Source organism: Cygnus atratus, chromosome 5, assembly GCF_013377495.2.
Source record: "Cygnus atratus isolate AKBS03 ecotype Queensland, Australia chromosome 5, CAtr_DNAZoo_HiC_assembly, whole genome shotgun sequence".
Lineage (NCBI taxonomy): Eukaryota > Metazoa > Chordata > Aves > Anseriformes > Anatidae > Cygnus > Cygnus atratus.
Window position 1 is genome coordinate 9,476,627 of NC_066366.1, and position 19,356 is coordinate 9,495,982.

General features: G+C 35.3%; 1 protein-coding gene across 1 annotated transcript in view; it reads right to left on the bottom strand.

The window, feature by feature from the left end:
* LUZP2 (leucine zipper protein 2) overlaps positions 1-19,356 on the bottom strand; it is a 191,372-nt gene that overhangs the window by 23,081 nt on the left and 148,935 nt on the right. The window lies entirely within an intron of this gene.

A 19,356-nucleotide genomic window follows, 5' to 3' on the forward strand; every position in this document is an offset into this window, starting at 1 on the left:
ATAATTTCTTGGATTACTGTACTGCTGAAGGACTTACTAACAGAATTGCAGCATCCATATCATTAATTGTTTGTGTTTCAACTATAAACTTTAACTTTTCTGTTTCCATAAGTCAACCAAAAGAATTGGGGGCAACTTGAGAAATGATGGCTTTGTACATGGTAAAATGTATATCTACTTTTTTTTACCCCATAGTCACCTGAAGGATAAATTCTCCGTAATATTGTCTATGCTACAGACCTGATACCAAGCACTATCATATTTTCCTAATAATTTTTTGAAAGGCAGGATTAGCTCTTGCTGCCTTATCCTATCTAACAAAAATGTCCTTCAAATCTTGTTTTTAAGTACACTTTTGAACTCCAAGAAAGACTTTGACATGTCTTTAAGGGCCTTCTACACCTGTCTGGCAATATATTGTGTGAACATCATTTATCTCTTAGTATTAAAAAGTTTTAAAAATATTTTTCCTTAGCACACCTTCCAGACAATTTTCCTGGGAATGTAACTTGAGGCTGCAGAATTCCATTATGTCTCCTTTCAGTACTGCCAGATCACTCAGTCTGTTTCTGGATATTATACTTTCTACCTACTTGTGTTATCACCTGCCAAGACCAACACAGATTCATAAACCATTTAGCAGTCACAGTACCTAGAAGATCCCATTAGAAATGAGGGATACAGAACATTGCCTCCTATTCAAATCAGAGCCTTAGGGTTGGGGAAAAGTCATCACCTAGATAGTGCTACCCATGGGGTGGGGTGGGGGGGAAGAAAGTTGTAATTATTACGAACAAGACACCAGAAAATAGATAAGGAAAGAGGCAACCACTGTAATATAAGAAAATCGAACAGGCATTAGAGACTAATGATAACTGAAAAAGAACAAATATAGTATATTCTGATAACATGCCTACATAACACCAACAACAGCAGACAGTTTTTCATGTAAAGTTCTCTCTATTTCATTTTCCTAATTTTAGTTCTTGTTTGTTGCACTATAAATTCAAACTTATTTGAAAAAAATGAATCAGTGCGGACCTAACAATCAGCTTGCTCAAAAGAGCTCTCCTACAGTGTTTTTCAATAGACAATGCCACTTACTTCATAGATGAGAAAGCAGAAGTACAGCATGGGAATCACTTAATCAGTGGAATCAGCACAGGATCACTTAATTAGTGGAAATAATAAGAACAGAACTTTGTTTCATTTAGTTGGTCATGACGCATCTTACACAGTTTACCCCCATACAGGGATAAGTGAAACAACAGAATCAAAATTAAGAATATTGTGGTAGAATACACAAACAATTCCATCCCCAAACAAATCCGAGTTCTTTTAGGCCCTAAGCATGGCAAGTCAGTGAATATATTTTAGAATTCCTGAGACTTGATGCGCATTTAAAGTATTAAGATGGGAATAAATATAAACCAGGATGGCAAATAAATTGTAGTATACATTCTGTATAGAAATACCAAAATTAAAGTGTAGTATACTAAAAAAACTAATAATATTCAACTGCAAAGCGTAGGTTGTACAGCATTTGTACTGGTGCTATACTGCATAACAGAGAGGTCCCAGACCTCCATTTGTATTATGTGCTAAGATATCTACCACATCAGTATTCCCCAGTGATCTATTAATGTGCACTTTAGAAAAACAAACAGACAATCAACTTCATCAATAAATAATATATGCATTTTAACAAATAAATGCTATACTGGTAGATTAGCTGAGTTTTCAAATTTCTAATAGAGATTTAGACTTGCTTGCTGTGACTGGAGATCTCAGCTAAGCGCACGTAACAACACATCATGTGTACTGTAAATATCTAGGCACAATGTTATTGCTTGAGGAGAAAGGGTCATGTTGACTAAGTTGAATTGCTTTTGGCACTTCTATCACCACCTTATTGCCTTTCAACAGAATTTCTGACACAAGTCAGTAACTTCGTTGTATGGACTACTTCACACAAAAGCTGGCTGATCTGCTTCTGCTATTTTTGTCTCTAAATTAATATTGAAACAATATAATGCCACTCTACCAAGGCTAGTCTAATCTTAAAATCGTGCATTTGAGATATTCTGCTTTCACATTTTTCTTCCACTCAATCTGCAGTGGGAATTTCATGAACCTTCTCCATTTTTGCACTTCTCTAGGCCACTACACTGTCATGTCACGACAGAAACATCAAGATGAACCATGGAATCACGAAAATACATGTATTTTTTTCATATGTCTCAACAGCAAAACTGCAATGCTATGCTTCATGATAGCCCAACCTATGATTTTAGTTTCACAAATGGAAATTGAGAAGGTGGCACTAGGTTCTCTCCAGGTTAACATTTGCACAACTCAGCTCAAGTTCTAGCCCAAGTACTGACAGAAAAGTACTCTGTGTCAGAGTACTCCCCTGTACTCTAGCGTCTGTAATTTTGTGGTTATCAGAGGATGCCAACATGTAAAGAGTCAGTTGTTAAGTGATCAAACAGTTGGACTAGACGATGTCTGAAGGTCCCTTCCAATTGAACTATGTCATCTTCTATTCTTAATAATTAATCTGTACCATACTCCTATGTACCTTTGGTATTCATTCTGTCATACAGCAACTTAAAATGCATAAGCAATTGAAAAGAATTTTATAAACTGCAAAAATTCATGACTGTGATACACCGCTAAAGATACTGAATATCTCCTTTTAAACCTTCAAAGGTAAAACAGCAGCAGGTATAAAGTCCTCTTAGGTACAGACAAATCAAGAGTTGCTTCTTCTGTACCCACACTTTCAGTTGATGAGTACTGGAAAGATAGTTTTTACACTCATTTCCTAATAAGAACTGAGCCTGCACAGTCCCTTGAGAGTTAGAAGAAGCACGAGATATTCTCACGGGGATACTGGATGTTAATAAAGACATAACCAGTCATCTATATAGAAGAATACTGATACAACTCAGCATAGATATTGAGACATACCAGCTGAGAGGCTGGACTGTGTTCCTGTAGGATGTGCTATCAAGAAAGGACAAGGTTCAAGGACTGTGCGGTTCCAAGGCATCTTCAGAAAGATTCTAAAATCAATAAGTTATCAAAAACCATAATATAAGACCCAAAAAATTTACCTATTCTAAAACAACAAGAAATCTCACTGTCCTTTAGAAGAAAACACTAACGTATCAGAAAGGTAAAGTTTCCATCTGGATAGAACACATCTGTAGTTTTAATTGTGTATAAGATGCTTCTAAATGGCAGGCTATTTCTCTTTTCACGTGTAAACCCCTCCAGAAATCACTGACTTTTCAAAGGGTCTTGGAGAACATGAAAAAAGGTGTGTTGCAAATAGTGTTCTCTACAGGAAAAGAAATCTGGAGGGCTGTAATCAATTTTTTTAGATTGTCTCAGTAACTAATGAGCAACTAACTAGGTCATGACTCGGACTTCAAAAAAACATCTAATGGCCATATTCTTCCTCCAGGGGAAAACTTTTGAGTGAAGAACAATGACCCTGAAATTTAAGAAGAGTGGATTTTGGTAACACTTTTCAAAGGAAAAGCATTCATAGATGTATAAAGATACAAGCAGTGAATTCCTGCATCATTAAATTTGGTTTAATCCAAAAGGTTTCCAGAGCTGTTCATACTAGTATCACACACCCTAAGGCACAAAGTATAGAGAGGCACTGGTTAGAGAAACAGCATTAGAAAGCTACATAATACACATATAAATGTCTGCACCAATGTTTCTCCATCGATATTCTGTGAATATTTGACAGAATAAAAGTACTGAATTTAAGAAAGAACTAACCTTTTTATTTTCCTTCACCTGTGAGAAGAGAGGGGGAGCATGTTTCTGTCATTATCAGCCCTCCCTTAATAGCACTGAATAGCAGAAGCAAGGATGCACACCTCGCAACACAACACACAAGGGAAGAATAGCTCTTTTTTTCTCTACAAATAATACTACTTCCACTCTGGATTAGTGACAATTCCGGTAAAATTTTTAACTAGTACAACTGTGTTTTTCTTATTCATAGTTCTTTAATAGTGAGGTATTCCATAGCCATATATCTATGGTTTCATATGCAAAATAGTTTAGAAATAATAAACTCAAATTTTCAGATAAGCTTTCTTCTGATTTATGCACAGCTCTTAGCCGTCTGAATTCAGAGGCATCTTAAAGCTAAAAAGTTTCTCTCTGGTGTTAAATTATCAAGATTATTTCACTACTTCACACTTTCTTTTTCCTTTCTTCTTTCCTGAATCACCCATCCATTCATTATTCACCACAGTTATTTTTTTTTTTTTTCCACAGAAAACAATAGTAAAGCAAAGTTTACGTATGTAGATGAGTTAGATGAAATTCAATCTGTATATCTGTTTGTATTTATCACCTATTTGTTGTGACTATCTGCTAACTACAAAAGTCAATTTCCTTCAGGTCACTTAATAAATTTGAGCAACTACCTGTATAAAAGCCATCATATTTGCAAATTTATTTTTTTGCTCTTCTGTATTGGATCCCATGGGCAGCTAATGGAATTCTGATGCAGAGATGAGGCACCTCTGACTAATCCATTAACACTGTTTCACAATAGGAGAATTAGTGACCAAATACATTTTCCTCTTATTCACCTTTTCTCCCAGCTAAGCTATAATCAACAACTCATGACAAGTTTGTTGTTGACCGTGGGACAGATTTTCTTCTTCATGTACATGGGTCACCGATATTTACTTTATAAACTTAGAAGAACACACTGTATATGAGCGCAGAAAAATGGACTGTTAACTTTCACTGGTTATTGAAAGGCAACCATTTCATGAGAAAAGAGAAAGTAATATAGAAAACACTACAGATAAATGCATATAGATAAATGAACATATAAGCTTATATATATATATATGTCTATGTAAGTATAAATATATGTGTAACCATTGATATTTTCATTCTAATTGTACTTGTTCAGTGAAAGATCCAGTAACTCACTGACTAGACAATCTTTATTTTGGACCATTACAAAAATTGTGAATAAGCATCCTGTTCAAAGTATAATTTAGGTTTAACCTAGTTGAAGAATTGAAGAAGTTCCTTCATGGCAGAAATTTTTTTGGAAAGAAATTGAAGCAGAAATTATTCTTAGACATTTTCAAGATTAAACAAGAAAGAAATGTGAAATGTTCTTCTTAAATTCGTATCAGGTGATACAATACAGCAGATAAGATAAATAAAAAGTTCAAATAATTAAATAAGCCCACACAACACGCACTCACAGTGCTCTCATAGTAAAACAGACCAAAGGAAGTAAAGGCATTAGCAAAAATCTCAAGTTCTCCACAGAGATTTAGAGAAATTATGTGCGAGGGTGGTACAGAGGTTGCAGAGGCACTTTGTGGTTGTATTTTGATTTAAGTTCTTTACAAGAATCGGTAACAACACTCTCAGCAATACAAAGGGAAAAAAAAAGAAATGGCAAATAGTGGGGCAAGCACAGGATCAAGATACTGTTATTGTTTGCAATATAACTGATGGGTCTGCTCGATACATGTGTGCTTCTATTGAAGGATGTGCATTTTAGAAATGTATTGAGATTTTTCTTTTTATTATTTTGTTTGATAAAATATTAGAGAGCTTTTCTTTCTAAAATGAATTCATCCCTTTACTGTTTGAGCTATGACCTGTTCTTACAGGCATAATTTATTATGTGCTCCTACCAAATGTGGTTGTGTACCCTTCACAGGTCTGCTATCACAAACATTCATCTACATTCCTGCTGAGAATTTTTCTAATCAAGTAACTAACGACTGGAAAGCTCTAAAATAGTCCCGGGGAGAAAACAACAACAACAAACAACAGAGATGCTATGTCAACACTACAAACTCAGCAGTGTTTGCACAGTAGCAAAAACTGAAGAATCTGCCTAAAAAGCAGGAATAGGAAAATACTGTCGCATGTCACTTGGCCTGACACAGCTAGCTTTAACCAAGAAGGCTGATAGTTCTCCTTTCTTCTTCAGCTTTCCCTGCTGCCTTTTGTATATGCTGCCAGCTGAAGCTAGACTGCTCTGGATCCTCAGGACAGTTCAATTAAAGACAATAACCCCAGCTGTTTTCACTTCACTACTGTAATGGGAATGTAAGCTTATGAAAAGAAAAATATCAATTATAAACACCCTGCTACTCTCTTCAGTTATACCGTTGCACTAAGAATCATACATTTCAGTCCCCTTCCACTCAGTATTTGAAGGGTACTAAAACTAGAAAATGAATTCGTGCTAGAATGCCATTACCTATTTCCAAGCTGACTGTTGGTCATGTTAGTATGATGACCAAATAAACAGCACAGCAGTACATAAATTTGGTCATGACGAATACCATCATCTGTACCTTATAGCACTTCTGTTCAGGAAGGTAAGCATGTTTCTGACAGATTATAAGTATCTGAAATATATATTTGTACTCCCATAAACACAAAGTATTTTTAAAGTCATTCTACAAAATACAATCAACCTAGTACTCCTAGGACTGTTTCCGTTAAGTGATTGGTGAAACATTGAGCAGATGTCATTGTTAAATCTGAAAATAAAAAAGAAAACTCAAGAACCTTAGGATGAGTATAACTGGAAGAGCTTAATATTTAACATCTCTTCCTTTCAAAGTTTACAATTTTCCTCGATCCCATGCCTAACAATTCCTATTGTAAATAATTTAGAATAATGAAAAGTAGTCTAAAACCAAGTTTCATCAGGATAGTGTCAATCCTCATAATAGAGAACAGGCAGGGCTTACAAGGGAAAAAGACAGCATTAGACATACTGCTCACTAATGCATGAATTTGTTTCCACATCATTTCTTTCATCACATTTCCTCTTAGCAACTTTTGACTTAGTAATACGTCATGTGCTTATCTGTGTCCTTTTTCTTCATTATTTTGGGCTCTTGCCAGGATGACATGCCACTATGTAATTTGCCAGCACTGCACTGGAGTCAGTTGTGATATATTAGCTTGACGGGGAAAGAGTTTTTCCTGTAGGCTCTTAAAACTACAAAATGTGCCTTTCTAAGTGTTTGGAAAGAGCTTAATTCACATTAGTCACTTTAAATTAATAAATAACAATGGGCTGGACAGCAAAGTCCTAGAGCTTCAGGTGGCATTTTCAGGTGGCATTTTTTTCTAAGCATTAGAATGCTTCCAGGAGGACTCAGTAATGATGACACAATGTCAGATGCTAAATTATCAAGTAAAGAAATTTACTGTCTTGGTCTATTCAGCTCTTCTAATATCTGAAAACCAAAAAGCACCTAAGGGTAATAGAGAACTGAGGGTGGTTTTAATTCTGCCTAGATGAACTGATGAACTATGGATAACAGGAGAGGGAGAGTTGCCTAGTCTTTTCTTCCAGTGAACAGACAGAATTTGGATTTAAATAATTTAACTGGATCACGGTATGTTTATAACTCCTTTTTTTTTTTTTTTTTTTTTTTCTTTTTTTCCAAATTTCTGGTGCTGAGAACATGGATGAAAGCATTAATTTAAAGAGTTTTTATACAAATGATATACTGGTAGATTAAAAATCTTAAGGTATACAACAAATTCTTTATGGAAAACTTCTGTGGCAAATATGCCAGCTGAGATTAGATGTCCACAACTGTTTTTTCCTATTCTCAATATAAATAATTCATAGCAGATGCCAACGTTCACTGATACCAAAATATTATTCCAACTGATATCAGAAGCCATGAGTACATAGGTACAATTTTATTTTTGACTAGCCCAATTACTTGTGAGCACCTATGTCTAGTGTCAGAATGCAATTAGCACACTTGATAAGGCATATTTCACTTCATATTTCTTCTAATAATCATTTGTTTAGCAACAGTTCTAGATGTTTACTGCAAATTTGTGTGCAGCCAAAAGAACGGGAAAAGGAAGTAGACTTGACTATATTTGAAAAACAGAACAAGCATTCCTTGGACCATCATATATATAATTATAGAGAAAGTGTTATTAGAGAAAAACTTGTTAATACAATTATAAATGCCAATCACATAAATATATATGGTTTAAACCTATAATTTTGCATTCCCTTTATCATTATTAAATTTTATCATCTGCTTTCTTGCAGATTGGGCAAGTTGGAGTACCTAATATTTTGTAGTATGCAAAATTTGAGGATGGCTAGAGAAGGAGGTATATATTCATGGGTACAAATAAATGCATTTTATATATATATAAATAAACCTTCTCCCTCCCCTCTTTAAATTAGCTTTTACAACTCTTTTGAATTTAATTTTAAAATAATATGCTCCTGATTACTGAAAAGTTTGAGTCATCCTATTCAAACAGTATGCTGTATTTCAGTTTACATTGTTTTGAGAAAAATCTCTAATACTATTGCTACAGATGTCATTTAAATTATTTGTTGTACTTCCTGCATCATTTCAATACTCTTACCAGACTCCTGATTTAGACTGCCTGACTTTAATTGCTGCAGTACATGAAATTCAAAGATAATTCTATAACTTTTATTTTCAGAGAAAATGGTAATTTCAATGAGTTTTTCTTTCTTAAAATTTTCAAAATGCTTAATCAATTCCTAGATCAATCTCCCTTACTAGATGAAAGACATCTAGATCAGTAGTCTCTTACCATCACTAACTTGTTATGAGAAAAGTCAGCTTGATCTTACTCTTCCACTTGTCGGGCACCGTTCACCATCATCTGCTGGTGCTCATTGTTCCACTTAAGTGATGGCCACCAATCACTATGTCCAGTCAACCTATCTTGCCTCAAAAGAACAAATCAATTCAATTAGTACATTAGTATATACATACATATAAAAAAATAACTCCCATCTGAGAGTAATTTTTGTTCTATCCTATTGCACTGAATGACTTTCTTACATGAACCTTTATTTGTATATCCTTTATTTGTATATTCTTAACTCTTTATGAAATATTTTCATGGAATCACTGAAACGTTGAACTTAGAAGGGACCTTTGGAAGCCACCTGATCCAAACCCCCTGCTCAAGCAGGGTCACCCAAAGCCACTTGCCTAGGGCTATGTCCAGGCAGCTTTTAAGGATCTCCAAGGAGGGAAATCCCACAGTCTCTCTGGGCAACCTGTGCCAGTGCTCTGCCGCCCACACAGTGTTCAAGTGTTTCCTGATGGTCAGAGGAAAACTCCCATGTCCTAGTTTGTGCCCACCGCCTCTTGTCCTGGCACTTACAGAAAATGTAATAGTTTGCAGTGAACTAAGGAGGTAGAAGCTAATAAATGTGTTTTGTTCCAGTGTTCGATAGAAGTGACAAGCACACAGAGGCACATGACAGTCCCTAGCAAAATCTCTAATTCGTGTCAGGGAGAGCAAGACACAAGTCTTGCAGTTCTCTCTGAGACATCCTCTGTGTCATCAGCAACTCATGGATGCAGGGTTTGATATTGGACATGTCTTAATTCAAAAGGTGTGGGAACTTCAGTGAATTCAGCAATCCTTTTTCTTCCAGAACTTAACCTTCAAACCCACAAATCTCAGCAGCAAGTAGGAACACAAGTTCTTAAAACTGGGCAGCGGATAGAACCTTGTGCTTTTAATTCTCTCTTAACCTTTGCTGAGCTGCTGTTCTTTCAATTGCTTCTACAGCTACCTAATTTCCGCCCCCTCCCCCCCTCACATTATCAGTTGTTCTTTATTATTTAATGTTTTTTTCTTGCTTGAATGGTGGATTAGCCATGTCCCAGTGATGCACCAGCCCTGGTGATGGCATGACTATGCCACAGCATGCAGCCACCAGGCTCCTGGCATCACACTGGTGCTGGGGAAGCCTTGTCACAGCCAAATGGATATTACAATGCTGCACCAGACCAGGCTAGCAGATGAGCAACCAGGTGAGCAAGAGCAGAAAGGGGAGAGCAGGGAAGGGCCAGGCAGGGCAGAGAGTCTGGATCTGCATTGACCTAAGAATAAGAAAACACACACAGCCACAAACTTAACTGCATCGTGATCCTAGAGGAAGGTGGAGGCTCCCAAAAACGTTTTGGGAAAGACAAAAGGATCTCCCCACAGCCTACCATCTCTCTACCCCACACAATCCATGCTACAGGGAGCTGGGGTCTCTCCACAGCACAGGGGGTCCACACCACTCACCCCCTCTTTCAGGCAGCTGGAAGCTTCCCTCAGACAAGGACAAAGGGAGCTCTGCACCATTTTGCGTATTTGATTTTGACAAGAGTACAAACTCCTTTTTCTCATTCTTTTCACTTGTCTACAATTTCTCAAGTTTTCAAACAGGTTGTCCTTCAAGGCAGAGAAAAAACTTCAAAACTTTCTTTTACACAACTTCTATCATACCTAAACGTCTTAAGATTTTTTTTTTATTTTTATTTTTTTTGGTTATCATTGGTTTTGTTTTATTCATTCATTTATTGCTGTTTTACTTCTTGATACTTAAGAAACTGAAGTAACCAAATCAACACATTGCTTTAATAAGGATCCTGATTTTCTACACCCATCATCAAGGAAAAAGCAATTAGCTGGGGGATAATGAACACTGTATAACACTTCTTACATTTCAGAGCAGAAATAATACATTGTGTCAGAATATGCTTTATAGGCAACTACAGCCTTCCCAGATGAACATAAGCAGCTATTGAAGTTACAGTCACAAACACAAGCATTTGCATTTTCAGGGTGCCAGAGGACTCACAGACCACAGAAGGACCGGCTCGGTGAAGTTGGAACCCTTCTGAAGCAGGAGCTAAGTTACAGAACCAGGTTAACAGAGAAATGTTTTTCATTTCAAGACTTGGGTATTTTTCCCCAAGCATGCCTCAAAAGAGGCTTTTTATTGATTTAAGAAAAAGCAGGAATCCTGCTAAAGGGAGCTTTTCAAAGATAAACTGTTTCCTTCCAATCATCTGTTTCTTTAAGCTCATTTTACAAAGACAGTTGTCATCATAAAAAAGTCCCTGACAACACTACTGTCATCATGACCACAGTTATATTAACAGAAATGAGAACTATTTTTTTTTTTACAGATATTAGAAAATAGGAGTCTATATATAATCCATAAACCATCACAAAATTTATTAATAAAAGAATTAAATATTAACTTTATAACCCCATTTTTTATCATTTCAAACACTCAATTTAAACACCATCTATTTAATTTTAAGAGCTGAACAAGTTTAGGCTTGATACTAAAAGCTTTTTAATAGAATGTTATCTTTTTCATGAACGGAGAGCACATTCCTTTAAAATATTACTTTCTTACAAAAAATAAAATAACATTTGAGATTTACACAATAATCAATTTGGAATGGGGGACAGCTTAAGAATTATGGAATAAGATTTCAGTTTCAGCTCAGTAGGTGATTTCTTAAATTACTCAAAACTAAATTGAACTTGATTGTCCAAGGTTTGTCACCAGTCTATTCTGCATTTTTTTATGCTTGACGGTTCAACACAATGATTTTAAACAAATTACTAGAAAATTCAGTGTTAATGGCCAAAATACCTATTTCTCAAGAATCAATGACATATCTTTGAATGTTTTCCAAATCACGTCTTTGCTCAAATAAAAGAACACAGGTATCTCTAATGCACCTCTCTTGGCTTCATATACACATATCAAGTGAAACTTTGCAACAGTAGATTAATAGATTTTGTATACAGGATAACCATATTAATAATTATCATATAAAGCTTTAGTGCATCCTTGGGTAACAAAATCCCCTTGGGAGTACTTCCACAATTACATTCAAGCTTGTAAGCCTTTTAAAATGCTTAGTTAGATCTTCTGCACATTTCATATCTTTTTACACAGAACACTCTTAGAAAAAAGCATTAATACTAACAAATTTTAAAACTGATTTACTAATATGGACTTGAAAAGGCACAAAAATTCAGTTTCTTTTTCATTGCTGTCATCAAAAAATGAAGAATTACAATGGACAGCCTCTTTATATAACCATGATTTCTAGTGGAACATGTAACAAGCGCATCAGCTTGTAAAGTCGTAAGATAAAGCAATGTGTTACTAGCTCTCTGCTAAGTGGAACCTGAACTAAAATTAAAAATATTCTATTTTCACCCAATCATGTCCACTGTCAACAGGGGAGACAACAAACAAAAAAACATGTTGAAAAAGTCCATCACTTGAGTAGGAGAGGACAGATATCTCTAAAAATACAACACCTGATATGAAATTAAGGGGATCTCCTCTCCCTTTGATAGAGAAAAAGAATAATAAGCTTTTCCAGAAACCTATTTATCCTCACAGCCAGCTTGAGGCTGCTCTAGCACTGACGCCTGGTTTTAGACTGTAGCAGAATTTGAGAAGATTAATGTAAATTGTTTGCTTATCCCAGATTACCCCAGGTCCATGCAAGACCATTAGCTATACCTAATGACCTTTTTTTCTTTGATAGTATTTTACACATCCCTTAGGAAATTTAAACGTGACATGCTCCCATCAATTTTTCAGCCACTGTCAAATGGTAGTCCACAGTATTGTGGGAGACTTTATAGAAATAAGACTTTTTTTTTTTTTTTTTTTTTTAAAAAAAAAAGGACATTCTTTGGAGAGAGTTCTTCATACACAGGCAAACAGAACGGCATTTAACAGCCAGAGAAAGAGCAGTAGTCACAAATTAGCCCTCAGCCCATTAGCCCTCTGCCAATTTCAGAGTCACAGGATCCCTAGGGTAATGGTCCAGTTCAGCTACTTATACCCGATTACAAGAAGGAGAGAGGTCAAACACTTAATCTATGAAATGAGGGTAATTATAAAGATCATGTCAGAAATTTCAATGAGAATGATGTAGTTCTGGGATAGGGACTACATAAGAGATGCCAGGTGCTTTTTTCCCCCTCCAGTTTCCCTTGATTGTACTTAGTTAGAAAATAAATAAAAAAGTCTCTAAAACTAACTTACTGTCAAGATAATGTTCTAATAATGAAGACTTCTTAAAAATAAGCAATAAAATCAAACAGCTTCAGCTTTCAATTTAATGATCTCTGGTGTTAAATGTTTTCCTGCATGTAATAAAATTTTATTAAAAATTAGTCACTGAAGAGAAAGGACTCTAGAAAAAGTTCTGTGGAAGCTTTCTGAGGAAATAAGAAAAACATTCAATCTGAAACAAATTCAGGAAGTAAAAGCTATGAGAAACAGTTGCTGTTCTCTTATGAATCATTATTAAAGCAAAAATAATACAAGACTATGGTTGGTATCTAATTGATCAAAATGATAATAGAAGTCTATAAGCCTAAAGAGAACTATAAAAAACAGAACAGGAGAGACCTTCATGAGGCAATAGTTTATGCTAGTCATGCTTCTGCGATTAGATTACTTTTCATCTTTCTAAAAACAAAGTCTTACTACATTAGGCTTAAAGATACTTTTAGTACCTGAGCTCTGTAATGTAAGTACCTTAGAAGGGCACGTATTCCTTACTCACTTTGAAATTAAATTCTAAACCAAAGGAAGATGTAATTTTTCAATGCTATTTTACTTTCATAATGTTTGTGTGTTAGGAAAGGGTTATACGATTGGATGTCATTACTGCATATTACACATATGGCCGACTGCATTTAGTAATAGCCTTTTTCTTTTTTTAATTACCATTTCCTAATCCCTGTACTGAAGGCAATGAACTATAGGTCACTGAAATTGCAGGTGCCAGTGATATCTCATTAACTCTGTCAGAAATAAAGGTGGAGGAAACAAACGTAGAAAAGCAGTGAGCTACCACAGAGGCAGCCTTCCTAAGGCTTTAATGGAACACGGTTCTACTCACTGTCCTTGACGTTTTTTCTGTTTACTCATAGTTGGCCACACATGTTGTATTTTGTGCCCTTAGCTTCAACCCATTTCCTCTTGTAAAAGCGGGTACACATTTATTTATTTTTCTCCTCCATTGTGAACACAGAATTTCCAAAGAGATTCGAACACACATGGCTACATCCGTATTGGTTTGTATTATCCTGGAGTTCAATTTTAAATCAAAGAAGTTTTGCTCTACGTGTTTTTCACAATTACATGGAGTTTTCACTTACCACCACAACTAACTAAACAGGCTAAATTTTTGTTTAAAATCCATCACCGTTTCAGGTCTAAGCTTTTATTTTATGATCTTTTTGAAACAGACCCTTTAAAAAAACGTGCCTCAGACAACACGGGACCCTGAGGCCTGAATATTCATTTTATAGGAAAACCATGTCACGTAATTTATTAAGGAATAGGAGACTCAGAGAGGAATATTTAGCTAGACAGAAAGAGAGAAAAATGCTCAAAAGTAGTATGTTAGGAGAAATGATCACTACTTAGAAACAAGGAAGAGAAAAATGAAAGGAAGTGGGAAAAGAGGAAAACCTTGAGCTACTCTGCCCTCATGGTCCAAAATACCAGGTAGATGCAGAAAGTGATCAAATTGATTTGGGCAACAGCAAGGAAGCACTCAGCAAAATCAATAGAAAATTGGAAAAGAACAATCATAAATATTTTGCTTTATAGAGCTTGGTTTTCTCCCACGAAAGAGAGACTATGTTATCAAAAAGCATATGCATATTGTGAATGTCAAGTATCCAATCCCTTACACTAACATTTTTTAAAATTCAGCCTAGCATCTTTTATTTTTCAAGAGAACACCTTGGACTTGACATTTGATCTCTGAAGTGGGGTTATTACTAACAAAATTTGGAATACTTCCTGACACAATACAACAGTCAGATTGAAATTTACTACCTAAAGAGAAATAATTTCCTAGTTATTTTTTCAGCATGTTGTAGCAACAGAAGTCGCCCTAAGTAAAAATAATCAGATGCATTCAAAAAGATTTTAGAGTCTTAATCTTTCTTATGACACAAGTAAATCCACAATTTTATTCGTTTTTTTTTTTCATAGTTTCTTGAGCAACAAATTTGCAGCTGCTTTGTTCAGGAGTCAGAACCTTCATTTGTACTGGAATGTTACAACACATTATCTGATCAGTAACAGTTCCACTTTTAGAAAACAGAAATTATTTCCTTACGTAATTTGTTCTGTTTTAGGTTTCTGTCCAGACCTACAAAGGGAGAAGGAAGAGATGATATATTGCTACACTCAGCTTGTTAATTTTTCTTTAATCTAAAGTTATTGTATTAGTTTTCAAGGATCTACAAATAAAAATAAAAAGTTGTTCAGCCTTCGTAAACACAGACTGGACCCAACCTACACATTCCAAATGTTTCTTCGGTCTTTCAAAATGTTTATGCATATTTTGAAGAAATCTACATATGTAATTACAGATCCTTTCAAATTTCTAGTCAATTATCACTATAATATCCTAGTCTCATCAGTAATATGATACACAATTTTCTATAACTAATATTCAGTACAAGTAATTAACTACTCTATCATTAGTTCATATAAAATATTTATATCAATCATTTCTAGTTTTGTAGAAAGAAATGGTTAAGGGTCTAGAGCCTAAGAAATGTTCTGTTTTCCTAGATGAATCATAACTTTTTTCTAGGTTAAAAAACACACATACAAACAGCAGAAACAACCACCACCAAACCCTGAAAAAATTAGTCAAGAAGCTTAGACTCCTCACAGTAAAGGCATCTCATATTTTCAGCAGCCCTGGTCAGTGTCTTTAGTAGATGCTCATTATGCCTTCAAAATAATTGCAAGCCTATATTTAACCTAAATCCATAAAAGTGCCAACACAGAAAACTCAGGCTCTTGAGTTCCTACATGGCCATTCCAAAATGCTTTTCTGTCTGGCCTGGCCTGTTCTGACCAAATATCCAGACCTGTACCTTCCTTGAACAGTTTCACAAGCTCTCATCCCTCTGAGCCCCAGAACACCACTTTTCTAAGCTTAAAGCTAGTATAAATTTCCTGAAACTCATTTAGATAGCATATGAAGTATATTTATTTCTGAAAGAAAGGATGATAGCACACAGTACTTCAAATTTTCTGGATTTTTACATTGATCCGCATACATTGGAATACACAATAGTCAGAATATCTGATACAGAGGCAAGAGCTCCTTGCAGCAGTTGCCAGGAGGAAAGTGTATTTTTTTTTTTTTTTGAGATTTTTCAATCTTTTAAAAATGCATTCAATATTGCAACACTGGAATAGCAGTTTCCCTATTTTTCTACAGAAGGATAGTTCTCATTTGTACTCAGTCTATATATTCTCTATCAAGACTAGGACACTGAAGTGGCATTTAATGCGTTCTTTCCTTCCAGTTATGCACTGTATGGGAAGGGGGTGCTATTTTCTTCTTCACAGTTCAAAATTCTTGGATATTTCTACTCTTAAGATAGTGCAGTTCACAAAATACAAAAAACCCACACGGCATTTATAATGAAAGAATTGATTTGGGGAATATGTGAAACAACATTAGGCAAAAACACCCTGGAGCAATGTGATTATTCTGGTATCCTTGTCACTGTATGCCCCATTATTTCTGTATTCAACCTCACCACTGCAAATAGAAACTTTTTCTGTGTTTCACTTCTGATTTTGGTATACCATTAATATTCCAAATTACTGAATCTTATTTGGTTGCATTCTGGGTACAGGTATCTTTACACTCCACAGCCAAAGATATTTGAATGATATCTGTTATATAAAATATTTATTAATTTAAGTGTCATGTTAGCTTTTTTCAGAAAGGGGAATTAAAACAAACTGAGTAAGAATGCATTCTATCTAATGACTCCATATATTTGAAAAGAGCTCTACAACTTCTGAGTTGTTTTTTATGCCAAGCTACAGTTAGTGCATGAAAGGCCTCAATAGGAAGGCAGGACCAGTACTCCAGTTCACAAATTACCCCAAACCACATTTCCCAAGGCGGGTAACCTAGTCAATGTTACAATGTCTACCCATTAACAATACACTCTTCCAGTACCTAAATGCCTATAAAATTCCAGGTCCTTAGGCACTCATCTAGAGATTTAAAGGGAGAGTAAAGCGGAGTTTTAGCCCTCCCCCTCCTCCTCATTTTTTTCTTTCCTCATGACCTCTGTTCATGGGAATGAGGCAAGGAAATTGCTGCCGCTGAAGCCAGCTCTGGCAACTCTAAACTTGCTTGGGAACATTTTCCACTTCCAGAATACAGAGTGGTTACTTGCTGGGACACAACAGTGCAAAAAGAAACTATATAATAAAAAGAATTGTCATGATCTAGAAAGTTAAAGACCTCAAAGATCAAGATTAATGGCCAGCTTTCTGATTGTGTGTGGTTTCCTTGGAGGTGTTACTGCCATTGAACTCACACACAGTCTTAAATCCATTTTTAATGGTAAATACTTTCACCACTGACATCCGTGTTATGATGGGTATATGATGGCTCAAGTGGGTTTGGTCTGAAATATTACTGCCAATCCTGTATTTTACACTCTAGTAAATTTTACATATTAACTCATTTAAAACGTAGCAAAATGTGCATCAGACTGACACTGCTTCTGATCAATTTAAGCAAACTCTTTCTATGATTTAAATGTAAGAATTTCCCATTACTACTCACTATTCCAAATTCCAGAGCTATCCAGATAAACATTTTTCCCCCTGATTTATGCACTTTTTTTTTTTTGTCTTCACAGATTTACATTGATTTTTTAAACTCACTTTAGGTTTCTTCATATTAGCCTCCTGAAAGGCCCAAATAGCTCCTTAGCAAATCAACTTTTTAAAATGAACCTTTCATAAGAAATCTGTCAATTTAATTTCTAATTATCCTATCTACACCATGTTGTTGTTTTAAATATCTTCTCTACAGAAATACAACCTTCATATTCAAATTGTTTTTAACAAGAAGCAGCCCAAACTCGTAGATGACTGGTCCAAAGTGATACTGATGTCATACATCATATGATGTACCCTTTCACAGATTTAAAATAAGTTTGACACTTTTAGAAAACACTTTTTAGGCTGGATGAGAATATCTTTGAAATAAGATATTTACCACACAAATGATCATTTCTTTCCTGAAGGTTAAACTGCTGCTTATCAGACATGACAAGATGCTTAGGTACTGCTCGTCTGAGTTCCCATTTTGACATAGGAAAACTTATTTAAAGTAATCAAACACATTTACATTCACATAAATACTATCCTGCTATACTGAAATGTTTATGCAAATGTAATAGAGAACACGATACATCTGTAGTTAGATTTACTTGGTTTAAAACTAAAACAAAGCCAAGACACCCATAAGAATGGATGTCATAAAAAAGAAGCCTTCCATAATACAGCTCAGATGTAGAGAGTATTATTCTGGACTGACTATGATTAATTGACAACCTATTTCACAGTAGCAGATTTCAGTGGTTTTATAATCACAGATAATGCACAGATTTATAATAATGAGGTGTCAATGTGTGGAAGAGCAGGACTGCAAACCATTATTTTTGCAGACATTTTCATGGCATATGCCATGTGCAGAGAAATGTGAGCAATGTCTATTAAAGAGACAGTATAACTTATTTAAACACTTGTGGGATAGAGCGGACTCAGACTGCAGCATGGAAATACTGCTACGTTTTACAAACAGGAACATTAAACACAAAATCTATTTGATTATGGAAAAAGAATGAAGAATATTTTGTTTCAATCAAATGTCAAAAAATCCAATTCTAATCTCTACATTGTATTCACGTTTCCTTTTTTGCGCTACGATAATACCTGCAAAACCAAGGAGAATTCAAATACTTCAAAGCCTCTGACCCTATATCAATATTAAACACAGGCACAGTGACATTTTCGGCACCTATGCTTTCTCGATGGGAGCAAACATTCGCAACTTGATGAAAAAGAAAACAAGAAGAAAGCAGACCATTCTACAGACACACTCATTAGGAAAAAATGTGCTCCAGAGATCCCAGGGTGAAGCTCAACCTACAAGTCCTGCGAGAAGAGCCCACGTTGCTGCAGAATGAAGAACCAGTAATCTTAATCTAAATAGGCACTGATATCCTCATGGGTTGCTATTAATACACTGGTTTGTTTCAAGAGTGAATGATTTTTTTTTTTTTGGAAGTGAAGTTTTTTTCCTGTAAAACAGTTAAGGAACCTCCAATAATTATTTTAAGACTAGCAACATGAGATCCAGTTTTATAATTATATTCTGATGTCTGAAATTATATTTCAATTTTCATTACACCCAGAGAGATTACTAATTTTTGGCTCCAACCACTGTACTAATAGTGTTTATTAACAGCTGCTGTATAAAAATTACAAATTGACTATGAATTGAAAATTCCCATTTTTATTTCAGGAAAGAGTATGGGAATTTAAGGGGGATATTAAATTGTCCATCCATCATCCTTCTGTAAAATTTCCTTTGTAATTGAAATCACAGG